The sequence below is a fragment of the Ambystoma mexicanum genome, chromosome 8 (assembly GCF_040938575.1).
Source record: "Ambystoma mexicanum isolate Mex_15411 chromosome 8, UKY_AmexF1_1, whole genome shotgun sequence".
NCBI classification, from domain to species: domain Eukaryota; kingdom Metazoa; phylum Chordata; class Amphibia; order Caudata; family Ambystomatidae; genus Ambystoma; species Ambystoma mexicanum.
The window spans coordinates 1,708,587,603-1,708,615,176 of NC_090929.1; positions in this window are offsets into that span (position 1 = coordinate 1,708,587,603).

Consider the following 27,574-nt stretch of genomic DNA (forward strand, 5'->3'; position numbering starts at 1 on the left):
CAGGGTGTGTTAGATAGCGGGAAGGCAGATGCAGGAGCCTGTGGTGTTGCAGGTCAGAAGTACCCGTTACCTGTGTGTCGATATGAAAATCTCTATCTTGTTTGTGATTGGAACGGACCAGGCAGGTTAGTCGCATGGGCAGCCCCCGGATTGTGAAGTGTAAAAATTGACAGAATGGTTGTTAATAGAAGATGGATAGGGTCTGACTCTGTTAAGTGCACTAGACCTGGTTGGTCATCTGAAGGCGTGTGGGAGGTATAAGGATGCAAGAGTTTAGTATTGAGGAGTTAGGAGGTGGATGAGGCGGGTGAGGATGTTGTCACTTCCTGGCTCTTGGTTGTAGATTTTACTGCGATTTAGGTGCGGGCCAGTGTCACGCAGCAGAGGTTCCATCAATCAAATTGGATTCCCACAGATGTCACTGAGAAGAGTTTCACAATTGTTCATCTTAAATTAGTCAAAGTTTCTGGTGTACAGTCTTAAGTCGGTCACTATCATCTTACATTTCTTTCGGAGTGGTTGGATTTGATAGGCAGGCAGCTTAGAGGACCTTTCTGGCACATGTTCACTGGACACTACAAACACCCAACTTATCATTGCTGCAATGTGGCCCCATTTCCTCTGTTTTGCATATGGACACACATTTCCCACCAGTGATTAACTCCCCCCAGCCTCAGAGCCAATCGAACGAGCTTGGAAGAGCAGTTCTCCAGTTTGTCTTTCCTTTGCGTGTAGGAACATTAAGGTACACTTTACCTTAGATAGCTGCAGATACAGCAGTGAGTTGGTATTGGGAATGCTAAAGTCCCTTAAGAGGTAAGGATGGTGGCCAATTAGAAAGGGTAGGGGTGAATAAAGCTGCATGTTCTGTGAACTAATAGATAGTCCATTATAGTTCTGGAACTCCTGGAGGGTCCTCTGGATTCAGTATCTCCCTCTGTTCCCTGGGAGATGTTTAAGGGAGGGATCTTGTTTCCCTTACAGGTCCTGGCCTTCCTTCACTGGTGAAAGATGTAAGGCAAGCTGCCAGGGTCCAATGATGAGTTATTCTTTCTGCTTCTGGTGAAACCTTCATATGATCTGCCAAAAGAGGGGCTTGGCCCTCTTTCAAAGCCAATTGGACCACAGGGATTGGTGTATGTAGGCTATGCCTACATTAATGAACCAATCCTGGGTCCCCACCGACAATCTCCTGTATGTGTGTGGTTATAACCAGACTGCTTTGCAACAGAAAAGGTAAAGGGGTGAAAACATGTAATACTAGGTCCCACCCATCTTCCTGTCTGTTGTGGATCGAAGTGTTCCTCTGGTTTATAGAGCTCTCTGTGGTTCCTGATTAAAGTGGCAGGTCTCTCTTGAAGCCAGTCTTTCTGGCTCTGCCAAACCACATACTTGTACCTTCTGAATGTGGTCCCCCTCAGGGGATGACTACTGTAGACACGCAGTCCCAGACATGACATTTCACTGTTAATCGATACCGAGGGTGAGAGCTGGCATCAGGTTGACAAAGTGCATATGAAAGGGTATTGGGGTTTCCTGTCTCCTTTGTTAGCCTCTGCAGGTAGGCCCTATGTGGGCCTTTTTGAATTAAACTCTGATTTGTATGTGAATGCTGCCACCAGCTACATAGCTCAACAAAATGACAGGGCGGATACATGGAGCCTTTGTAGGCTGGTCATGGCAGGTGGAGACTTTGGACCAACTAAATATGACAAGGGGGACTGTGCCTGTAGGCTGTGTCCACCCAGAGTACACAGGTCTATGGATATGTCATGCGGTGAGCATAGGAAAATGTGTGGAGATTAGCCGCACACATTTTCCAGAGGTTGATCTACCATCATTCAATTTCATTTAAAATTTAAAAAAAGCCCAGGTGAGTGCACACCCACCGTGTGGGTGGTCGAATTATTCACAGATGGTCTGGAGGGTTTCCCAGAGCAATGCTAGAGGGCAAGATGTATCCAAAACCTTACAGCCATCCCCTCTTTTTTTTGCTATAGTCACCCTGAGTGGCACCGGTATGCCCAGACGTGGGTCCTGTGCCTGCTGGGCCTAGAAACTCAAGCTACTCTTCACTGATGAGGCCCAACAAGGCCGAAACATGTTTGGGGATGTTTGTGGTCTCATGTAGAAGGGATGTGACCTAGCAGTTTGGGCTGGACTGACCCGTTTGGGGTGAGACCAAGCCTGATTTACACATGGTATTTCGCCTTTCTGTAACGGTGTGGCAGGCAAAGAACGATGGTCTGGAGGGTTGCCCAGAGCAATGCCAGAGACTAAGATTAATTCTAAACCTTCCAGTCATCACCTCTGTGTTATGCTTTAAGATCTTCCATTCAGCAACAAACTCTTCGTGGAATCTGCCATTACAATAAACTCTTCATGGGAACTGCCATTGCGCAACAAGCTCTGCCTGGGACCTACCGATCAGCAACAAGCTCTGCAAGGGAAATTACATTCAGCAACAAGCTATGCATGGAATTTGCCATTCAGCTGCAAGCTCTCCATGGGAACTGCAATTCAGCAACACGATCTGCCTGGTACCTACCATTCAGCAACATGCTCTGCAAGGAAAATTACATTCAGCAACAAGCTGTGCATGGAACCTGCCTTTCAGCAAGAAGCTGTGCATGGGAACTGCCTTTCAGCAAGAAGCTGTGCATGGGAACTGCCATTCCGCAACAAGCTCTGCCTGGGACCTACCGATCAGCAACAAGCTCTGCAAGGGAAATTACATTCAGCAACAAGCTGTGCATGGAATTTGCCATTCAGCTACAAGCTCTCCATGGGAACTGCAATTCAGCAACACGATCTGCCTGGTACCTACCATTCGGCAACATGCTCTGCAAGGGAAATTACATTCAGCAACAAGCTGTGCATGGAACCTGCCTTTCAGCAAGAAGCTGTGCATGGAATCTACCATTCAGCAACAAGCTCTCCTTTGGAACTGCCATTCAGCAACAAGCTCTGCCTGGTACCTACCATTCAGCAACAAGCATTGCCTGGGACCTACCATTCAGCAACAGGCACTGCCTGGGACCTGCCATTCTGCAATTTAGCACTGCCTGGGACCTACCATTCAGCAACAAGCACTGTCTGGGACCTGCCATTCTGCAACAAGCACTGCCTGGGAGTTATCATTCAGCAACACGCTCTGCTTGGGAACTGCCATTCAGCAACAAGCACTGCCTGGGACCTGCCATTCTGCAACAAGCACTGCCTGGTACCTACCATTCAGCAACAAGCATTGCCTGGGACCTACCATTCAGCAACAGGCACTGCCTGGGACCTGCCATTCTGCAACTAAGCACTGCCTGGGACCTACCATTCAGCAACAAGCACTGCCTGGGACCTGCCATTCTGCAACAAGCACTGCCTGGGAGCTATCATTAAGCAACACGCTCTGCTTGGGAACTGCCATTCAGCAACAAGCACTGCCTGGGACCTGCCATTCTGCAACAAGCACTGCCTGGTACCGACCATTCAGCAACAATCATTGCCTGGGACCTACCATTCAGCAACAGGCACTGCCTGGGACCTGCCATTCTGCAACTAAGCACTGCCTGGGACCTACCATTCAGCAACAAGCACTGCCTGGGACCTGCCATTCTGCAACAAGCACTGCCTGGGAGCTATCGTTCAGCAACACGCTCTGCTTGGGAACTGCCATTCAGCAACAAGCACTGCCTGGGACCTGCCATTCAGCAACAAGCTCTGCCTGGTTCCTACCATTCAGCAACAAGCACTGCCTGGGACCTGCCATTCAGCAACGCGCACTGCCTGGGACCTGCCATTCAGCAACAAGCTCTGCCTGGTTCCTACCATTCAGCAACAAGCACGGTCTGCAGCCTGCCATTCAGCAACAAGCTCTGCCTGCGACCTACCATTCAGAAACAATCTCTTCCCGGGACCTACCATTCAGCAACAAGCACTGCCTGGGACCTGCCATTCAGCAACACGCACTGCCTGGGACCTGCCATTCAGCAACAAGCACTGCCTGGGAGCTACCATTCAGCAACACGCACTGCCTGGGACTTGTCATTCAGCAACAAGCTTTGTCTGGGACCTACCATTCAACAACAAGCACCATCTGGGACCTGCCATTCAGCAACAAGCACTGCCTGGGACCTGCCATTCAGCAAGAAGCTCTGCCTGGGACCTACCATTCAGCAACAAGCACTGCCTGGGACCTGCCATTCTACAACAAGCACTGCCTGGGAGCTATCATTAAGCAACACGCTCTGCTTGGGAACTGCCATTCAGCAACAAGCACTGCCTAGGGAACTGCCATTCTGCAACAAGCACTGCCTGGTACCGACCATTCAGCAACAATCATTGCCTGGGACCTACCATTCAGCAACAGGCACTGCCTGGGACCTGCCATTCTGCAACTAAGCACTGCCTGGGACCTACCATTCAGCAACAAGCACTGCCTGGGACCTGCCATTCTGCAACAAGCACTGCCTGGGAGCTATCGTTCAGCAACACGCTCTGCTTGGGAACTGCCATTCAGCAACAAGCACTGCCTGGGACCTGCCATTCAGCAACAAGCTCTGCCTGGTTCCTACCATTCAGCAACAAGCACTGCCTGGGACCTGCCATTCAGCAACACGCACTGCCTGGGACCTGCCATTCAGCAACACGCTCTGCCTGGTTCCTACCATTCAGCAACAAGCACGGTCTGCAGCCTGCCATTCAGCAACAAGCTCTGCCTGCGACCTACCATTCAGAAACAATCTCTTCCAGGGACCTACCATTCAGCAACAAGCACTGCCTGGGACCTGCCATTCAGCAACACGCACTGCCTGGGACCTGCCATTCAGCAACAAGCACTGGCTGGGAGCTACCATTCAGCAACACGCACTGCCAGGGACTTGCCATTCAGCAACAAGCTTTGTCTGGGACCTACCATTCAACAACAAGAACCATCTGGGACCTGCCATTCAGCAACAAGCACTGCCTGGGACCTGCCATTCAGCAACAAGCACTGCCTGGGACCTGCCATTCTGCAACAAGCACGGTCTGGGACCTGCCATTCAATAAACAGCTATGAATGGGAATCATAATTCAGTAAAACCCCAATAATTCTAGGGAAGGTCATGTCGTGCAATCCCTGGTTTTTCTGCCATGTATTAATAACAATGTTATTTGGGTTGTTAGACAAGCTAGTGCTTCGTGCCATACGAATAATGCAGCGCTGCATTACGCAATATCAGAGTAATTTGGAGGGGATTGCACAGGAGCATCACAGTGCGATGGCAGGGAATGTGGTTACAGTTGCATGGCAGGGAATGCGGTTACAGTTGCATGGCAGGGAATGTGGTTACAGTTGCATGGCAGAGAATGTGGTTACAGTTGCATGGCAGGGAATGCGGTTAATCAGCATTCACTGTGAGGGATGTTCATTATTCCCCGGTTATTCCACAAACAATGTTAAAATATTGGTCTGAGAGAGGGTCTCTTCAGCATTGTACCCTGCAAGAGAGAAGAGCGACTTATTTCAATCAAATGTAAGAGAGTATTGTCTCCTGTCCCCTACACTGAGCCATCAAACTATTGGTCCGATGAACTCAGTGCCATTTAATTACTCAAACTTGGCTTAATCGCCTCCCCACTTCCCTGGTCTCATGGAAATGAGCTTAAAGGGATGAGAATGAGCGCCACTGACAACTCGGTCTGTTCTGCCCACGCAATACCCTGATGGAACAAAGAAATGTATTACCACTATAGATATTGAGAAATGGTCCTCATTAGCACGCTGGGGAGCTGGCCAATCAGGATACTCGGACGCAGGATATAATGTATCGTAGAAGGCTGCATTCTGAGCAGCCTAGGTGCTGCAAGCCAGCGCCCTTTCCCTCGCCCCCTCCTCCTTCCCTCACTCTCCTCTTAGCACCCATGTAGTTTGCTACACGGGTGCTTAGAGTATGTAATTAAAAAAAAAAAGAAACGCACCAGTCATCGACATTGAAAATTGACTTGAGGAAACAATGTTGCTGCGCTGGGTCACACAGTGAGGTAAGTGTTTTTTTTTTGGTTTAAATAAATTAAACCTGTAGAAAACTACACGGGTGCTAATGGTGATATGACCTTCGGTGTCTAGCCAACCCTGTCGGCAACGGCACTGTTGCCTGCGTTAAGGGACCCTCACTTTGCTCTGCCCCTTAACTTGGGAGGTGGGCCATTACTGTCAGGGTCAGCCTGCCACCCCTTTGGTAATATTGCCCCAACGACCAGCTTTATTTTTCTCTTGTATGAAACAGAGGTGTTGGTTTTGCAAACTATCCATTACCCTGCAAGCCACGCCCCTGATTAGGAACTGCTTCCTTTCTTCCTCTCTCCATTGATGACTCTGCCTCCTACAGAAATAGGGGACACCTTGACCACACTTCTGTCTCGATCTCATCCACCCGCTTCCTCATTCTTCCCTCTTCCCATCTTCCTGCCCTTCTTCTCTCCATCTCACTTGTCTTTCACCTCCCCACTGGACTTGTACCTCTCCGTAGCTATGCCAGCCTGCCCTGAGCTCAATATGACCTCTTTGCACTGCAAATTGCTAAGAAACTTGCATTCTTCACATCTGCTCACCTCTCCACCTTATTCAACTTATTTCTCCCAAATGGTTTCTTCCAAGCTGCACTCATACCCCTCCTAAAGAGAGCTAACAACCTCTCATGTTACAGATCTGTCTCTCTTTCCCTGCCACTTTAAAATCCTCGAGAGGGTTCCCTTCAACTGCACAGTCAACTATCTCGAGGTGCACTCACTTACGGACCCCCTCCACTCTGTATTCTGGTAGAAATACTCAATCGACATTGGAGTCATCCAAATTGGCAATTTTCTTACGACTTCCCATGAGTCGCACCCCTTCTCCATTTTAATCCTTCTAGGCCACTCTGCTGCTTTTGACACTGTATATCAACCCGACAACCTTCAAACCTTTTCCCTCCTTGGCTTCTCCGACTCATCTCCCGGTAGCTGTTACTCAAGAATTAGTCATAGGCCGACTTCTCCTCACCTTGCAGACCTCTTCCCTCGGGAATCTCACTTCCTTCTTTGGCCTTTCATAGTACCTCTTCACTGACGATACTCAAATATTATTGTCCCACCTTCCCCCTCCTGCACCCCAGCAATCTCTGAACACAGAAGCAGCGGCCATCCGGTACTGGATGGCTCTATGTAGCCTCACGCAAACCTCAAGATGGAAATCACCTTTCTCCCTGCCGCAAATGCCAACCCCAATTTCCTCTCAGCCTTCTCTTTCCTTTTCACCCCCTCACCCAAGACTTGCAACCATATGGATCTCTTTGACAGTGACCTGAAACTCTACTAGTTCCTCGTGACGCCACCACAACTGCAGCCAGACTCAACCCCTAAACATTCAAAAATTCTCCCACACCTCACGCACCACTAAACCAGAACCCTTATGTCCAGTCTCATGCTCCGCACAATGGATGACTGTGTGAGCCTCATTTTTGGTCTACCAATGTACTCTTTTTTTTTTTTTTGCCTCAACAACGTCCTCTATTTTGCGAGACACCCTTTCTAGCCTAGCCTACCCAGATCCTTCCCGTCTCTACCTACCATCATCACGCTGGTTGGCTCTCCATGCAAAATCACTCTCATCTATAAATCCATCCATGATCTCCCCCCCAACCTCGCCTGAATGGATCTCACTGGTTAATCCCCCAAAACACCAGGGGAAAAAATGCACAATGCTCTTTTACGGCGCATTTGGGATGACCGAAATTGATGAATTATATTATACCGAAATGGGGTGGTGAGGGTGCCCCTCACTTCCCTTGTTCGGTAAAATGGGTTCGCGGCTCCTTACTTGGCTACTTACCCTGAGGAAACCCGGGGATTTCTTTTCTTCCAATGCGCTTCTTGGTTTCCGCTCTCGCGAGTTAACAAGCACACAGGGCTACTAACCAGCACGGAAAGCATACATATATGTGCGCGTACGACCTTTGGGGGAACTTTTAGCGAATTTATGCTAAAAATAATGGGCGCCACGTCCTGCCGCTGTGACATTCAGGGATTCGACGTTTTCGTTGTGCGAGGAAATTGCGCCTCGGTGTATTCAGCTGCGTTGTTTTCGGCAACGTGATTTTAACGTAGAACCTCTCACTGAACTCTCCTTGCTGAACCCTTCACTCCCCAGCACCTGACAACCTATCACCCCCCCCCCCCCCCCCAGCCGAATGTGCCTCCTCCCGCTTTCACTCCTTCTGACTACTTGCCCAACTCTCCCGGAAGGCTCTCCCCAGCTCTTCAAAACAGGAGTCAATTTCCCCCTGAAGGCAATGGAAGGCGCTCCCCCGATCCCGCCACCCACCGATCCAAACCAACGGGCAGTGCCTCTGCTCCTGCATCCTGCCCTCAGGACTACCGTATATTGGGCGCTTTGAAACACTATGTACTTGTTGTATAAACACCTAACAAATGCACAGAAATATGTAAATACCGGCTTCTGGGTGGTAGTGCTAAGCATATTGCTATGTAGTCTAGTTCATGTCCCAGCTGGTTTATGGTCTTCCTCTTACCCAGCTCCCCCTTTCACCGCCCGGCACATGTCACTCAATCCATCAGTGTTTTTAAGTAAAGACACATTATCCAAGCACTGTCTCGCTTTAAGTTATTGACCAGCTCGTAAGTCATTTCTGTTTGAAAATACCATGGTCTTAAATAAATCAAAATAAAATTCAAATATTATATGTATTGGCCAGGTACTTTAATGCATGGATTTAATGGTTATTGTTGCGCTTTTTAATGTGCACAGGATATTTATGTATGTTTAATCTGTGTCATTAATTTGTACTTTTATGGGTTTTTAACCGAAAATAAACATTTCCACTGACTGGCTGGCCCACACTTGGCTTGACACGCTCTGGAATGCAAAGTGTTCTCACTAAAAGGTCACTACTGACTGATGGTTTCGCCAGTGAGATGTGGGCGAGTTGGCAGCTACAGGCGTGTCCTGGTAAAGTGCCCCTGCGTCCTTCCTTCCTCTCCTTTTAGAGGCACCGGCCTCACATGCGACTATAGAGCCCAGTCCTATTACCAGTCCTCTAAAAAGTACTGATCGGTGGCAAACGTGTGTTTCACGCCTGCCAACCTCTATCCTGTGTCAAGAGCGACACTCTCACCCACTTTTCTTTCATGCTATAAACGTGGGTCTACACGACCCACGACACAGAGTGTTGTTCAAGAAAATCCATGACTGTCTGAAGCTGAGACAACATGGCATGGAGAAACTTGACCCAGATGCCTTTGCGGTACAGACCAGTGGCTCCACTGTGACATATTGTGATTCAAACCTACACTCTTAAATGTCTGTAAAAATGCCACTTTACATCGCCAGAAAAGCCATTTCCAACAAATGTATTCTTGCTTTTCAAGTCATTGGCAAGTGGGATTCAAATCCAGTTTGCTCTTTGGAAGCGAGGCAATGACTGCAACTCCCAGAATGCACGTTACTTTTCAATGAAAATGAAAGCCTGGAACCTGGAACTGGACCGGCGGCGCCCCAGTGACATGGAGTTGGCTGGTCACCCTATCCACACAGGCATTAATAGGAGCTTAGAGCGCCAGCGATCTGGTGCACGACCCAAAGTACCCCTATGCGTTCAGCCATTCCCGGGCACGAAGGCAGAGACAAGGCGGCCATTGTAGTCTTCCCCGGCTCCTGACACGTCCTTTCCGTGCCTCCAGTCCTTGATATCACTGCCCCTAAGAGCGGCAATTTGTCTGTCAGGCAGCGGGGCCGGGCCAGGCCCGTCTCCCTGACAGGCCGCTTATTAGCAGCACACCGAGCCAAGCCCCATGAATTTGGGCCCTGTGTCCAGGCCGCGGCGCGCAGATCTTTCCAGTAATTAATGTGATAAATATATTAATTATGAGTGCGGCTGCCAGTGCCCTGTGATGGCCTGTCACGGGCGCAGATAAGGCGGGCTGGATTTCAGGGTTGGCCTAGGCCCTGGCCTCTTATCATGGCCGCCCTGATCGCTCATTTCCGGTTTGATGGTCGCTCATTGGCTGCTCCGCGTTTCAAAGACAGGGGACTTCTGGGCGGGAAGAAAGGGGGATGTTATTTGTCAGTGGGAGCATTGGGGGGGCTCTGCAGGAAATACAGAAAGAATGAACGATGGAACTGAAATCAAGAGAGAGGGCAAAAATAAAGGAGCGCTGGGTGGGAGGGCGGCAAGTAAAAAGGCAACGTCAGGCTCTGTCATAATGGTACTGCCTGGCCTTAAGATGGCAACAGCTCGAAAATGGTGAGAGTGCCTGGGCAGAAGTGCCTGAAAAATGTTCACTGCTATTTAGAAGCATTCCTGTTCGCTTTCTCAATGGTTTTTTTCAACAGGACTTCAGTGCTTAAAAACTGGTGGCTGTTGGTTATGTATGGGTGTGGCAGAACTTCATGGCATGGAAGCTCTGGAACATGGGGAGACAGAGGGACGGTTGGTGGGTGAGTGATCCGCATCCAGCCGCCGCCGCCGCTGTGGTCCCCTTATGACTAAACCCACCCAACACTTACCTCCGTGGCCTGTGTGCATCTCTGACAGTGTGGGACAACGCCAGCAGCACACTCATGGCAAACATGTAGCCATTTATTCTCTGAAGACTGCTTAGACCTTTTTAACAGGGTCTACCCGGTTGGGTGGGGGGGATTCCTTTAGAGTACAGTTGGGAGGGGGCTACCCTTAGTGTACGGTTGGGTGGGGGGAATTCCTTTAGTGCACAGTTGGGAGGGGTCTTCCCTTAGTGTACAGTCAGAGGTGTCTTCCCTTAGTGTATGGTTTGGAGCGGGCTTTCCTTCATGCACAATTGGGACAGGGCTTCCCTTAGTTTATCCTTCAGAGAGACCTTCCCTTAGTGCACGGTTGGAAGAGGGCTTCCCTTTGTGTATGGTTGCTGAAAGGCTTCGCTTAGTGTACGGTTGAGATAGAGCTTCCCTTAGTGCACAGTTGGGAGGGGACTTCCCTTACTGGACTGTTGGTTGGGGGCTTCCCTTAGTGTACAGTTGAGGGGGTGCTTCCCGTAGTGCACAGCTAGGATGGGGCTTCCCTTAGTGTACAGTTGGGAGAGGGCTTCCAGTAGTGCACAGCTGAGAGGGGGCTTCCCTTAGTGTACGGTTGGGAGAGGGCTTCCCTTTGTGCACGGTTGGGATAGGGCTTCCCTTGGTGTATGGTTGGGAGGGAGCTTCCCTTAATGCATGGTTGGGAAAAGGACTTTGCTTGGTGTACGGTTTGGAGGGGGCTTCCTTTACTGTACTGTTGGTAGGGGGCTTCCCTTAGTGTACAGCTGGGAGGGGGCTTCCCTTAGTGTACAGTTGGGAAAGGGCTTCCCTTAGTGTACAGTTGGGAGGGTGTTTCCCTTAATGCATGGTTGGGAGAGGGCTTCCCTTGGTGTATGCTTCGGAGAGACCTTCTCTTGGTGCATATTTGGTCGGAGCCTTCCCCTAGTGTACGGTTCGGAGAGGGCTTGCGTTAGTTTCTGGTTGGGAGGGGCCTTCCCTTGGTGTACATTTGGGAGAGGGCTTCTCTTGGTGTATGTTTGGGAGAGGGCTTCCATTAATGGGTAGTTGGGAGTTGGCTTCCTTTACTGCGTGGTTGGGAGGGGGCTTCCTTTAGTGTGTGGTTGAGAGGGGGCTTCCTTTAGTGTGCGGTTGGGTGGGGGCTTCATTTAGTGAGTGGTTGGGTTTGGACTTCTCTTAGTGTATGGTTGGGAGGGCAGTTCCGTGTGGTTGGGAGGGGCCTTTCTTTAGTGTGTGGTTGGGAGGGTGCTTCCTTTAGTGTGTGGTTAGGAGGGTGGTTCCTTTAGTGTGTGGTCGGGAGGGGGCTTCCTTTAGTGTGTGGTTGGGAGGGGGATTTCCTTCGTGTGTGGTTTGGGAGGGGGCTTCCTTTAGTGTGCGGTTGGGTGGGGGCTTCCTTTAGTGTGTGGTTGGGTGGGGACTTCTCTTAGTGTATGGTTGGGAGGGCGGTTCTGTGTGGTTGGTAGGGGCCTTTCTTTAGTGTGTGGTTGGGAGGAGGCTTCATTTAGTGTCTGTTTGGGAGGGTGCTTCCTTTAGTGTGTGGTTAGGAGGGTGGTTCCTTTAGTGCATGGTTGGGAGGGGGCTTCCTTTAGTGTGTGGTTGGGAGGGGGCTTTCCTTTGTGTGTTGTTGGAGGGTGCTTCCTTTAGAGTGTGGTTAGGAGGGCGGTTCCTTTAGCGTGTGGTTGGGAGAGGACTTCCTTTAGTGTGTGGTTGGGAGAGGCCTTCCTTTAGTGTGTGGTTGGGAGGGGGCTTCTCTTAGTGTATGGTTGGGAGGGTGGTTCCTTTAGTGTGTGGTTGGGAGGTGCCTTCCTTTAGTGTGTGGTTGGGAGGGGTGCTTCCTTTAGTGTGTGGTTGGGAGGTGCCTTCCTTTAGTGTGTGGTTGGGAGAGAGCTTCGTTTAGAGTGTGGTTGGGAGGGGGCTTCTCTTAGTGTATGGTTGGGAGGGTGGTTCCTTTAGTGTGTGGTTGGGAGGTGCCTTCTTTTAGTGTGTGGTTGGGAGGGGACTTCTCTTAGTGTATGGTTGGGAGGCTGGTTCTGTGTGGTTGGTAGGGGCCTTTCTTTAGTGTGTGGTTGGGAGGAGGCTTCCTTTAGTGTACAGTCAGAGGGGTCTTCCCTTAGTGTACGGATGGGAGCGTGCTTTCCTTCATGCACAATTGGGATGTGGCTTCCCTTAGTTTATCCTTCAGAGAGACCTTCTCTTGGTGCATGTTTGGGAGGAGCCTTCCCCTAGTGCACGGTTGGGAGAGGGCTTCCCTTAGTGCACATTTGGGAGAGAGCTTCCATTAGTGCACAGTTGGGAGGGGACTTCCCTTACTGTACTGTTGGTTGGAGGCTTCCCTTAGTGTACAGTTGAGGGGTGTTTCCCTTAGTGTACGGTTGGGAGAGGGCTTCCCTTAGTGCACGGTTGGGAGATGGCTTCCCTTGGTGTATGGTTGGGAGGGAGCTTCCCATAATGTATGGATGGGAGTGGGCTTCCCTTACTTTACTGTTGGTAGGAGGCTTCCCTTAGTGTATGCTTCGGAGAGACCTTCTCTTGGTGCATATTTGGGAGGAGCCTTCCACTAGTGTACGGTTCGGAGAGGGCTTCTGTTAGTGTGTGGTTGGGAGGGGTCTTCCCTTGGTGTACATTTGGCAGAGGGCTTCTCTTGGTGTATGTTTGGGAGAGGGCTTCCATTAATGGGTAGTTGGGAGTTGGCTTCCTTTACTGCGTGGTTGGGAGGGGGCTTCCTTTAGTGTGTGGTTGAGAGGGGGCTTCCTTTAGTGTGCGGTTGGGTGGGGGCTTCATTTAGTGAGTGGTTGGGTTTGGACTTCTCTTAGTGTATGGTTGGGAGGGCAGTTCCGTGTGGTTGGGAGGGGCCTTCCTTTAGTGTGTGGTTGGGAGGTGCCTTCCTTTAGTGTGTGGTTGGGAGAGGGCTTCGTTTAGAGTGTGGTTGGGAGGGGGCTTCTCTTAGTGTATGGTTGGGAGGGTGGTTCCTTTAGTGTGTGGTTGGGAGGTGCCTTCTTTTAGTGTGTGGTTGGGAGGGGACTTCTCTTAGTGTATGGTTGGGAGGCTGGTTCTGTGTGGTTGGTAGGGGCCTTTCTTTAGTGTGTGGTTGGGAGGAGGCTTCCTTTAGTGTCTGTTTGGGAGGGTGCTTCCTTTAGTGTGTGGTTAGGAGGGTGGTTCCTCTAGTGCATGGTTGGGAGGGGGCTTCCTTTAGTGTGTGGTTAGGAGGGTGGTTCCTTTAGCGTGTGGTGGGGAGAGGACTTCCTTTAGTGTGTGGTTGGGAGGGGCCTTCCTTTAGTGTGTGGTTGGGAGGGGGCTTCTCTTAGTGTATGGTTGGGAGGGTGGTTCCTTTAGTGTGTGGTTCGGAGGTGCCTTCCTTTAGTGTGTGGTTGGGAGGGGGCTTTCCTTTGTGTGTGGTTGGAAGAGGGCTTCATTTAGAGTGTGGTAGGGAGGGGTTTTTCCTTGGCGTACTCTTGGGAGAGCGCTTCTGAGTGTACGATAGACAGTGGCTGCTAGTAGGTCTTTAGTCAGGTGGTGTTTGATTTCGCTTAAGGGGAGTAAAGCACTTGCTACCCTTAGTGTCGGGAAAGGTGGGCCTTTCTCTGACATAAACATATGTATGTAATCCCCTCCCCCAGAAGTATCAAGGGGCACTGTCCAATGCCATCTTAACTACACCCCCTGCCCCCAAATCTTCACGCTACCAGAAAATAAAATGCCCAGGTGCCCCCCTTGCTCACGCCAAGAACATTCCATCTCTGGTCTCTGTTGCTTAGAACTTCGGGTCGCGGTCTCTGGCCAGCTCCATCCCTGGAGTCCCAACATCTCACAGTGATGTGTTTGTGCACTGATCTGTGCACTCGCGTAATCATGCACCGTCCCACTGCACCTCACTGTTCATAAAACACCCCATCCCCCGCGGTCGAAGCATACAGAGAAGGACACATGGATGAAGCTGATGGAATAAAACGCATGGGCACCAGTGGAGGGTCAACAAGAGCCTTCGGGCCCCATTCATGGAATCGCGTGCATTTTTCCTGCAAGGCCTGCGCGCCGAGAATGAAACTGTGCGAGCCGGGGTGCAGATCATCAGGCCGATTAATGGAATTAATGTGTGCCGAAAATTCCCGCGCAGAGGTGCCAAAACGTGCGATTCGCAGTAAAAGTGCGAAAATCGCAGTGCAACTGCGAAAATCGCAGGGAAACCAGCGCACATCGGTTCATGGAAGTCCGTGCGTGAGAAAAATATTGGATGTGCACTGAAAAAGTGCACGGCGCACGCCGGCGCACAGGTCATCCAACGGCGTGCACCACGGCCGCTGCGAAATCGCACATAGCGCAGCGTATATCACAAAAGTAGGCAGAACATGGGGCGTAACACTCGGAATGGGGAACAACATGTGAAAATATGGGCGTCATGGGGGAAGTACAGGAGGCAAATGCGCGGAACGCCCACACGCTCGCCTACAACTCGTATTCATGGAATCGAATAGGGCAAACCAGCGCACGGGCAAAGACGCGCACAGGGCCAAACAAGTACGCCACAAGAAAGCAGGCGGTAGCGTCCCTGCGCCTGAAATAAATGTGCGCCAAAATATGCGCTAACAAAAAGCACCCATATACAGCTATGATGAATGATCCATACAGTGGCCCTCTAGGACAAATGAGGTGCAAAGGGGTACCGACAAACACGGACACCCACTGTGTGAAAAATAGCGTGTACGTGTATTACGGGGTTCGCGGGAAGTTCCACACGCGATTGGCCTGGGCACGTGTATTCCAGGGTGCGCGGGAAGTTTCACACGCGAATTTGCAGGGTACGTGTATTTCGGTGTGCGCGTGAAGCTCCACACGCAATTTCAGCAGGGTACGTGTACTCTGGGTGCGTGGCAACGAATCCAGCAGCCTACGTGTATTTCGGGGGTGCCGGGGAGTCCCACACGTGAATTGGCCATGTGGGTCCTCCCAGCTGTTCCCTCTACACCTTCCATGGCCCCTACAGGTGGCCCACACCACAGGGGACTACCCTGCACCCTTGCACATGTCCCGCAGGCAGCCCATCCACCATGGCCATGCCCCCCAGCCAACCCACATGTCACCTTGCACTACTGCCCACCAACGAATGTCTCCCAGCACCCCCACCCCCCAGCACTGTAGGGCACCCTCCACCAGGCCACCACTCCTGTCCCCCTGCACCCCCACCCCCCAGCACTGTAGGGCACCCTCCACCAGGCCCCCACTCCTGTCCCCCTGGACCCCCACCCCCCTGCATCCAGGGGCACCCTCCACCAGGCCCCCACTCCTGTCCCCCTGCACCCCCACCCCCCTGCATCCAGGGGCACCCTCCACCAGGCCCCCACTCATGTCCCCCTGCACCCCCACCCCCCTGCATCCAGGGGCACCCTCCACCAGGCCCCCACTCATGTCCCCCTGCATCCCCACCCCCCAACACTGTAGGGCACCCTCCACCAGGCCCCCACTCCTGTCCCCCTGCACCCCCACCCCCTGCATCCAGGGGCACCCTCCACCAGGCCCTCACTCCTGTCCCCCTGCACCCCCACCCCCCAGCACTGTGGGGCACCCTCCACCAGGCCCCCACTCATGTCCCCCTGCACACCCACCCCCCCAGCACTGTAGGGCACCCTCCACCAGGCCCCCACTCCTGTCCCCCTGCACCCCCAGCCATGCGATTTGCCTGGGTACGTGTATTCCAGGGGTGCGCGGGTAGTCTCACACGCGATTCCATCAGGGTACGTGTATTATGGGTCCGCGTGAACTTCCACACGTGATACCAGCAGGGTACATGTATTTCGAGGTGCGCGGGAAGTTCCACACGCAAATTTGCAGGGTACGTGTATTTCGGTGTGCGCGTGAAGTTCCACACGCGACTGGGCCTGTGAGAGTGGGGTACGTGTATTCCAGGGGTGGCCGGGAATATTTACTCGCGACTGGGCCTGGGAGAGCGTGTTACGTGTATTCCTGGGGTGGGCGGGAAGATTTACACAGTCGCCTACAACGCGCCAAAAAATAAAAGGTCCAATCCTGAAACACGTACGCCAGCATGAAGCAGGCGCACATCCCGCGCAGCATAAAAGAGTGCGCAAACAACAAACAAGCTCAGACGCCAGGATGAATATACTGTTCCTAGCAGCAGTGGCCGTGGGATACCACAGGAGGAGGAGAAGGATAGTCAGGGCCAGAATCTTCACACCCAGAACCAGCCTATTTGGTATGCCTGATGACCAGGTGTATGGGAGGTACAGGTTTCCACCACACATAATACTCGACCTGGTCAGTGAGTGGGAGGATGACCTCACATCACCCACCCTGTGCTCCCAAGCACTCAGCCCCCTGGAGAAGGTCCTCAATGTACTGTACTTCTTGGCTACCAGATCATTTCAGCGCACAAGTGCCATAGTCGGGGGGGGGGGGGTGTCACAGGCCACGCAGTCACGGTGCCTACACCAGGTGTTGGCCATCATCACTGCACGCCCATCAGTCCGCAGGCACATATACCTGCCCAGAACACCTGCAGAAAGGCAGGCTGTCAGCCAGGATTTCTACAGGGTGGCACAATTCCCCAAAGTGCTAGGTGCCATTGATTGCACCCAAGTGGTTCTACGTCCCCCCAGGGCATCTGAGCACATCTATAGAAACCGCAAGCACTGGCATTCCATCAACGTCCAGGTAGTATGTGATGCCAAGGTAATCATCACCTCAGTATATGCCAACTATCCAGGGTCCACCCACGACAGCTTCATTTACAGGATGTCAACCCTAAACCGGGACATGGAAGCTGGGCGGCATGGCGATGCATGGCTGCTTGGTGAGTAGAAATGCCACAGCACACGCATGCATGACAGATACAGAGTAATGCCAATAACCCACTAATGATCCCCATCACCACCTCCCCAGGGGACAGTGCCTACCCTCTGAGCGCACACATGATGACGCCAATTCGGAACCCCATCACACCTCCCGAGGTAAGATACAACACAGCCCATATTGCAACACGGGGCATAGTGGAGCGCACATTCGGAGTGCTCAAGTCACGCTTTCGCTCCCTTACCCGTTCTGGTGGGCAGCTGTTATACGCTCCCCCAGTAGTGTGCAGGATCATAGTGGCAGCATGTGTCCTGCACAATGTTGCAACACGCCGGGGCCTGGCTGTGGACATGGTGGTGCCCCCACATCCCCAACCACATGCACGCCCGCTGCGCACGGGAGGGGAAAGGGCATGGGGTGAGGCAGCCCGTACGCAGCTGGTGTCTAATTACTTCACATAGAAAGCACACCCCTGTGGAGTGCACACAGCCCTGGCACATACCATCTGACAATCAATGATGACTCAATCTGACAATTCTGATGAATTAAGGGACAGTCAACTGTCAGAACCATAGCAGCCTTAGATTGTTCATCTGGAAGTGTCACAATGTGTGCATCCCTAGCTACACAAACACCACCAATGCAGTGTCATCAAAAGACACACTTCCATACAGCAAAAATGAACACCCACTTGCAAAATACAACATGAGAACAGTGCCATGTCACCCAACCCCTCCCCGGCATGGCCACACAACACACCATGGCATGTCATGCAATGTTAGAGCAAACACATTAATCCCCACAACATGCCCCAAGTGTCATCAACTACAGTGTCCCTAATGGAAACTGGCCACACATGAAATGCTCACAGTAATGCAGGACCAATAACACACATTACCAAATACTTACCAATAATACCAATCACCTACACAACCTCCAACGTACCATAAACATGACAGTACGGACTTAAAAAAATGGTAGCCTCACTACCTGATAATGCCAGCACTTCAAACTCTTCCAACTATACAGTGTTAGCACCACGCAAGAGTGTAGGTGCACTGCTTACAACATGGACTCCAGTTCCAAAGTAGACCGCCTTGTGAAGACATGAGAAATGGACCTGCAAATTAGGAGGATGAGATGGATGCAGAGGCACATATCAATACACCATGCAGTGTGCAATACAACAACAATATGCACTAGGAATGTATACACAGTATTGACTACAGACTGCCCACACATCATATGGGAGTCCAACGTCACCGTGTAAGTCAATGTCACTTGGGCACACCCTTTGCAAGCCCATGGAAACGAGAAGCAGGAGGGGTGTGTGTCACACAAACCCAAGCATCTGACCCAAATTCAGGACAAGCCTGCATGTGCCCAGCCACAATACAGCGTATGCCCACGGGAGCCACACAAGGCAACACACTGTCAAAAAAATCAAGATTCAAAAATCAAAAAATCAAAAAAATCAAAAATCAAAAATGGCCATGAAGGGGCCCAGGGGGGGGGAGACCACCCAGGAGGTCCTAGGATAGGGTGCACACCAAAACCCACCTGTGTGGATCTTGCGAAAAAAAAAAAAAACCTCCATGGGCTCATGGCCTGCACGGCTACCCTATTGTGGGAGAATCGCTGCTGTCACTCTCCTCACCCTCTGCAGCTGCATCAGGAGGTGGTGGCACTATGGGAGGCAGCCCACGCAAAGCCCTAGTCTGGTCCTCCATGGCAGCAAGCATGCAGGTGTGGAAGGTCTGGTTCTGGAGGATAATTGTGCGGAGGTCCCCATGCAACAACTCACAGGATGCCCGGACCTCCGCCCTAGTTGCCTGCATCTCAGCAAAGAGCATATGTGTGAACCGCTCCAGCTGCTGTTCTGTCCTCGTGTTAGCTGAAGCCTCAAGCTCAACCAGAGTTGCCCTGAGCTGACGGAGTTCCACCCTCAGGGCTTCCCTGTGGCACTGGGACTCAATAGAAATGGCTTCCCGCAGAGTCTCCAGTGCCGCTCGCCTGTCCCTGTTGGACGCCAACTTGTCCTCCCTGTGTGACTGGCTAATGGAGTCTGTTGCCTGCTGTAGTTGTTCAATTAGCCTTTCTTGTGGGACAATGGAAGTGGCCACCCTATCCATGGCCTGAGCCATCATCTCAGTTGATGCTGCCTGTTGGTTTGCCATACCGTATATGGATTGCTCCCATGCGGTATTGCCAGGTGGCGTACGGCCACCGTGTCGGTGGGCACCACACCTGTCTGGGGCAAGGCAAACTGCGCCTTGCTGTGCCGGCACTGCCTGAGGCTGCAGGACTGCATTCCCCCTCTGATCTGCTGGCTCAGGAACAGGATCAGATGTAGCAGAGTGTGACCCTGCATCCGTAACCACCAAAGGCGAACCTACCAACACTGACATCCCCATTGAGGGTTCTACCCCTGGTGCAGGTGGGTTGGACAGTACAGAATCCCTCCCAGAAACACTTACCTGCGACGGCACATAGGTCTCATCATCCGAATCGACACCTGAATAGAGCTCAGGGGAGGTGCACCCAGAGACACCCCTTGAGATGACGGCCTGCAGCAAGTGTGGGTTCTCACCCACCACCACCCCACATCCCTCACTGGTGCCCGGTTGGGCCTGAGACCCCTCCTGGGTCTGCACCATCTCCACAACCCCAGCAGTATCAAGTGCGTCATCCCCTGCAAATACATGAAAGAAAAGAAATGGGAACAGGCATTAGCAACATGGAACACAATTAGGGCTGAGAAGCAACAGAAACAGTACTTCATTGACACATGTCCCACATGACTATAACCCTCCCATGCATGCACCGTCACTGTGTATGAAGCGGAGGCAAATGGCACACATTGATGACACCAAGATGTAAGACCAACAAATTTGCTGCATGCTGCCTAGCAGTGCCATCACACATTGGCCTGTGATTGGCATGTCCAATACACATACATGACACATGCCATCACACAGATGGCATGTACCCTAGCCATGTCACACATGTGACAATAGGACTGAGAAATGCCTAGTGAAAGTGGTGGAATGCAGACAATCAGCCTGAATGAACACAGAATAACATGCAACTATGTTGTGGCAAGATGACAATTCAAGGGCAACTGGCGTGAGGTTGGGCTGAATGTCTACTGTTGCCAGAAGGGATACTGCAACACCCAAATCCTGGTGCGCAGAATGTATTGGATGAAGCACATGGGTGACCCGAACCACTCAGGCACACACCCCCTCACCTGGCACTCAATCATAAGCACTCACACACACACCATGCACATGGATGACACACACATGCATGTGCACTCACCGGACAATGCCTCGTAATCTGGCAGGTCTCCCACGCCTTGGATCTGTTCCTCTGTGACATAGGTCCCAGCAACATACTCATGCGGAGTGAGTTCTATGTCCTCTTCCGGAAACCCACCTCCTGTCACTAGAGTTGCGGCATGACTTGCGGCCAGCTTTTTCTTCGCCCTGAGCTTAAGGTCATTCCAGTGCTTGTAGCAATCATTAGCTGCGCGTCTCACAAATCCAAGGGCACTTATGAGTTCCGCAATGGTCTGCCAGTGTGCCTGACGTTGTGCAGGTGTGGTCTTGCATCCTGCAGTAATCACCATTTCGCTGTCATGTGTGGACACATACTCCACAAGTGCATCAAGTTTGACCTGATTGAAGCTGGGCTTCCTTGGTGGGCCGGACTGTGTAGCCGTGTCTGGGGCATCAGCCTGAACTGGACGAGCACTCTTCCTCTTCCGCTTGAAAGGTGGTGGTGATACTGAGTGTCCTACGCCGCTCTGGACACTAGGGGCAGGAGACCCGGTGGACTGTGGACTAGGAGTGTGGGAATGAACACTCACCATGGGACTTGGTGCAGGCATTAGCTGAAGTGTGATGTAGTCAGGGGGAACGTCAGCAGGATGGACTAGGACCGACACTGTCCTGGCTGGGACACTCAGAGCTGGGGTGGATGGAGCCGCAGCTGCCCCTGCAGCCTCCCCACCCTGCCTACTCAGGGCAGCAGATGACATAGCTGCCCCTGATCTACGTGGACTGGTTACACCAACGTGCACCGCCACACTTGGCCTAGACCTGCTGACCTGGAAGTCAGCCATGGAGTCACCCAGTGCCAGGTCTGGTGCCACAATGGGCTGGTCCAACAAGGGCTGAGCAGGGATGGTGTCAGCCACGTTACCCTCAACCAGGGGGGGGGGGCATGGGTGTCCCTGACTGGTCACCCACACATGGGGGGCTAGGGGCACCCTGCAAGTCCTGGCCACGTCCCCTACCGTATCCACCACGGCCACCTCTTGTGGCTTGCCCACCTTTGCCACCCTTATCGTGTGCTCGCCTCCCAACCATGGCACTGATGTTGTTGTGCGTATGGGAGTTGCAGTAAACTATTGTCCTGGGCAATTGGGAGTCAAAGGGGTAGGGTACTAGATGGAATTCGTACCCTAGTGCTCTAGCAAGGCTGTATGTGACCCCTGGGGGAAGATGACGGGTCACGCAACGCACAGGCACCCCGAAAAAGGGAGATAATGTGCACGCAACCCCTCCTAGACCACGTGCGTGGAAAAAAAACCTGCACTATGCTGTGGCACCCAGAAACACAAAAATTAACGTATGTGTGTCACACGCAGCCTAGACTGACCTCTGAAGGGGTAGGCAACACACGGGGCAAGCACAGATGTCAAATAAGTGCGCGACTCACCGTCTGCCAGGAAAAATCGCGTGAAAAATACGGGCATGTGCACGTTGGCAACACCCCCGCCAAAAGAAGAATTGTACGCTGTCTGAGGAGACAGGACAACAGGAGAAGTGAATGCTGTTTGAGGAAACAGGCCCAGGAAAAAGACAAGAAGACAAAAAGCTGTCAGAGGTAACAGGGAGTACGAACTTGGAACGCCGTGAAGTAAATCGCATGTGAACCGAAAAGAAGTACAGATTTCACCCACTCGCTCTCCACAAAAAGCACGTACAAGGAAATGGCGTTCTACACATACCTTTTAAACATGCCCACACGTCCAGCGTCACTTCCGCGTGTACGCGCTAAGGCCCCATCCTCCAATTACACGAGCTGACACTCTGACGTGCAGTCATTGGACGTGTAACATGCACCCGTGTACAGGGAAACACCCGTGCACGCACGTCACAGACGCGCATACGCGCTGGTGGCCTTTGGGCCAATGAATTCGCGTACGTGTGCTGACGCGCTTACGCGCTAAGGCCCTTTCCTCAAATTACACGCAGACGTGCTGGATTTTCACGTGCCAAATCACTTCGTATCAAGCTGGCCACGCGTAAGCACACGGAAGACCACGCTCCTGCCCAGAAGGCCGAATTACTGCCCCCCAGAGCACCGAGCACGCTCCCATCTGCCATCTGATGCTGCCTGATTGCCTGCTACCCACGTGCCCTGCCATTTGCTGCCTGCACATCAGCCAGGGGTGCTGTTGCTGTGACCACCCCTGCTGGAACCAAAGACTCCCGACTGGGATTCAATCGCTCCACAGCCCAGCCCCAGGACCCAGTTGCCCACCCACTCCTGCCTCTGGGGTTGTCATGTCGGGCACTGCAACATCTGGCACCACTGACAACCCCCGGCCAGAGAGGCAGATGGGCACCAGCTTCACTGCCACCGAAGTTGGTGTCCTGGTGGAGCAAGTCCTGGGGCAGTATGATGCCCTCTTCGGAAGTTTGCGCGCCGACAAGGAAGGACGGACTCGGATCTGGACAGACATCGTGACTGCCATCAACGCGGAGGGGTTGGCAGTCCATGACTTCCAACATGTCAAGAAGCGCTGGGAAGACTTCAGGTCCAGGACCCTCAACAAGGCCCGGCGCCTCTTGAAGGCAGCGGATGCTAAGGGGCGCCTGGGCCACTTGTCGGACGATCAGATGAGGGTCCTGGAACACATATCCCCAGCGCTCCACGTCCAAGTCCTTGAGAGGCAGACCCGTCTGGAGTCGAGCGGTAAGTGTACATGCATCATGATTGTAAGCTGTGCGTGTTGTGATGTGCCAGTAGTGTGCAGGTTGCACATGTGTTTCTATGGGGCCAAGTATGGGTGGGGGTGTACAGGGCCATAAGGCTAACACATGCGAGGGCTGTCATGTGTGAGACATGGATGGTGCTTGTGTGTGTAGGCTTGCATGCCAAATGCAGTTGTGTGGGCACACATGTTTGGATGAATGTGTATGTAAGTAGGCATGTTCGTGATGTCACACATGGATGTTGTTTTCAGCTGCATGTATCAGCACTGTGTACATGTGCATGTGTGTGTATTTGACAAGGGTGCAATAGTGATGCAACATGGATGCATGTGACAGCGGGAAGTAGAAGCCTGATTGGCAGATGTGACATGGATGCCAATCTGAACACTGCGACAGTTGGCAGAGGTGTACACATGCATGCAAGTGTGGTGGTGTGTGTACATGTGTAGTGCACTCCCTGTGTTGCATGTGATGCCTGGCTCACCTTTGCCTGCTCATGCTGTTGTATGTTTATGGGTGGTGCTGGCAGTTGCGATATGGCTGTGGTATGGCTCATGTGTGCAAGTTGAAATGACATGTGTGTTGGCGATTGTGATGCCATGTCTGAGGTTTGCCAATGCCACTCATGTACAACTGTCATGTGTGTATGTGTCCATTGTACAGTGCCCTGATGCCTGTGTTTTATTTCTCCCTATCTGCAGCGTCAACTGATGAAGAGGGCGGAGAAGGTGCTGTGGAGCACAACGGCGGGGATCCCACCGCCAGCCGGAGACGCAACGCCCGGCTCCCCTCCCAGGTTGTGATCTCGTCAGGTAGTGAGGAGTCCAGTGCTGCGTCCCAGGCCGCAGCTGCCGGGGGGAGGTCCAAGAGGCAGAGGTCGGACTTGGACTCCTCGGCAGCAGAAGGGGCAGCTGGGACCCCACAGGGTCCAACGGGGGAAGATGGCACAGAGTCATCCAGGTTGGTGGGGGGTTTGGTGGAGGAGGAGGCTGTGCAAGCAACAGAGACGGGGTCTGGAGGTGGGGATTCCACTGGTGCTAATGTTGCAGTGCAGGACCAGGGACAGGAGGCAGCACAGGCCGCCGCGGAGGTGCCTGTGTGCAATCCTGTCCCTGATCCTGTCCCTGCATCATCTTGCACCAGCAGGGATGCCTACGTCCAGACCTGTTTTCAGGCAGGGGATGAGCTCACAACAACTGGCCTTCCTCTGCCTGCGGACGTGGCTATCCGGGTCCGGGTTGAGCCTGTCCTGACTGGTGTGGCGTTGCGTCAACGGGCCATGCGAGGTGACCTGCAGTCTTTTCATGAGGAGACTGCACGTCATCTCGAATGGCTCGTTGACCGCGTCGGCCTACTGGGACAGGTCACCCAGGCCGGATTCCTCCGTTTGATGGGGCTTGCTCAGACCCCCTCCTCAACTGAACCCCCTATGCGCCAGTCGTCCTCCGTGCCATCTTCCCACCCATTAGTCACCTGGGTGCCCTGTGGAGCTGCCTCTGACGGTGCGGCCAGGCTGGTGGAGGAGGCATCCCTGCCACAGTCAGGAGTCGGACGTCCAGCAGGGGTGGCCACATCAACGATTGCACCCCAGCCGGTGGAGGATGTGCAGGCAGCAGGAGCCAGGGCACAGGCACAGCAGCAGCAGCAACGAGGTGGGAGCCATGATGGCTCGGGGCCTTCGAAATCGGAGGGGCAGGCATCGGCCGGAGGGCAGGAGGACCCAGGACGGGAAGTGTCTTCCGTGTGGCAGCGGTTGGGCCACGCCATAGATGCAGAGCGGCAGCGGGCGGAAGAGGCACGGCTCACGATGGTCAGGGAGGAGAACTCCATGCGGATGGCCCTGAGGCGGGCCGAGTGCCTCGAGGCAATCCGCAGGGAGTTGGAGGTGAACATGTCGACGGCCCTGCGGACCCTCGGGGCCATGGAGGAGGACTGCCTCCGGGACATTGAGCAGGAGTTTCATGATGCCCTGGCCCGGAACATCCCGAAGTGAGCCGTCGGACTGGCCCGCTACCCTTGTAAATAGTTCTTTAGTTAGTGTTAGGTTTCCTTTGGTTTTGCATTTTTTTGGACCTTTTGGACAATGGGCCACATTTTTGTATATAGTTTTTTTTATTAGGTAGTGTTATTAGATAGGTTTAATTTCTTCTGTTGGGATCATGGACCCTGGATTGTTTATCTGTATATAGTTGACTGTTGGATTTTCTATTTTTTTTTTTTATGATTTACCCATGGAGCAATGGTTTTCTATTTTAATTTTCCCTTGGATTTACTTTTGTGGACTGTGACTTTGGACACCTTTCCTTTGGATTATGATTTGTGGTTTTACATTATTTTACGGACATGCTGCTTTCTTTTTTTTAATTCCCATTTTCGTTTGTTTATTTTTGATTCAATTTATGTTGCTTTTAATACATATTTTTTCTTCAAACTTCAATGTGTAGTATCATCTCATTGGTTTCATGCATATCATGATATGGGTTTTGACATTCACTGACACCCATTGGGTGTATGTGAGGGACATGTGTTCATTTACAAACTTGCCAGTGGGGTTGTATCATGTAATTGACATTTCTAAGTGGGTGGATGCAATACTCGGGTGGGTGTTTGGCATTTGGAGGCTGCCCATAAGGCCCAGGGATCTAGAATGAGATGATATGTTGGCTGGGGGACATGTGTGGGGGCCTGGTGGAGGATGCCCCACAGTGCTGGGGGGTGGGGGTGCAGGGGGACATGAGTTGGGGCCTGGTGGAGGGTGCCCCACAGTGCTGGGAGGTGGGGGTGCTGGGAGACATGTGTGGGGTCCTGGTGGAGGGTGCCCCACAGTGCTGGGGGGTGGGGGTGCTGGGAGACATGAGTGGGGGCCTGGTGGAGGGTGCCCCACAGTGCTGGGGGGTGGGGGTGCTGGGAGACATGAGTGGGGGACTGGTGGAGGGTGCCCCACAGTGCTGGGGGTGGTTGTGCAGGGGGACATGAGTTGGACATGAGTGGGGGCCTGGTGGAGGGTGCCCCACGGTGCTGGGGGGTGGGGGTGCTGGGAGACATGAGTGGGGGCCTGGTGGAGGGTGGGCCCACAGTGCTGGGGGGTGGGGGTGCTGGGAGACATGAGTGGGGGCCTGGTGGAGGGTGCCCCACAGTGCTGGGGGGTGGGGTGCTGGGAGACATGAGTTGGACATGAGTGGGGGCCTGGTGGAGGGTGGCCCACAGTGTTGGGGGGTGGGGGTGCAGGGGGACATGAGTTGGACATGAGTGGGGGCCTGGTGGAGGGTGCCCCACAGTGCTGGGGGGTGTGGGTGCTGGGAGACATGAGTGGGGGCCTGGTGGAGGGTGCCCCTGGATGCTGGGGGTGGGGGTGCTGGGAGACATGAGTGTGGGCCTGGTGGAGGGTGCCCCACAGTGCTGGGGGTGGGGGTGCAGGGGGACATGAGTTGGACATGTGTGGGGCCTGCTGGCAGGTGCCCCACAGTGCTGGGGGGTGGGGGTGCTGGGAGACATGAGTGGGGGCCTGGTGGAGGGTGCCCCACAGTACTGGGGGGTGGGGGTGCTGGGAGACATGAGTGGGGGCCTGGTGGAGGGTGGCCCACAGTGCTGGGGGGTGGGGGTGCTGGGAGACATGAGTTGGACATGAGTGGGGGCCTGGTGGAGGGTGCCCCTGGATGCTGGGGGGTGGGGGTGCTGGGAGACATGAGTGTGGGCCTGGTGGAGGGTGCCTCACAGTGCTGGGGGGTGGGGGTGCAGGGAGACATGAGTGGGGGCCTGGTGGAAGGTGCCCCACAGTGCTGGGGGTGGGAGTGCAGGGGGACATGAGTTGGACATGTGTGGGGGCCTGCTGGCAGGTGCCCCACAGTGCTGGGGGGTGAGGGTGCAGGGGGACATGAGTTGGACATGAGTGGGGGCCTGGTGGAGGGTGCCCCACAGTGCTGGGGGGTGGGGGTGCTGGGAGACATGAGTGGGGGCCTGGTGGAGGGTGGCCCAGAGTGCTGGGGGGTGGGGGCGCTGGGAGACATGAGTGGGGGCCTGGTGGAGGGTGCCCCACAGTGCTGGGGGGTGGGGGCGCTGGGAGACATGAGTGGGGCCTGGTGGAGGGTGCCCCACAGTGCTGGGGGTGGGGGTGCAGGGGGACATGAGTTGGACATGAGTGGGGGCCTGGTGGAGGGTGCCACACAGTGCTGGGGGGTGGGGGTGCTGGGAGACATGAGTGGGGCCTGGTGGAGGGTGCCCC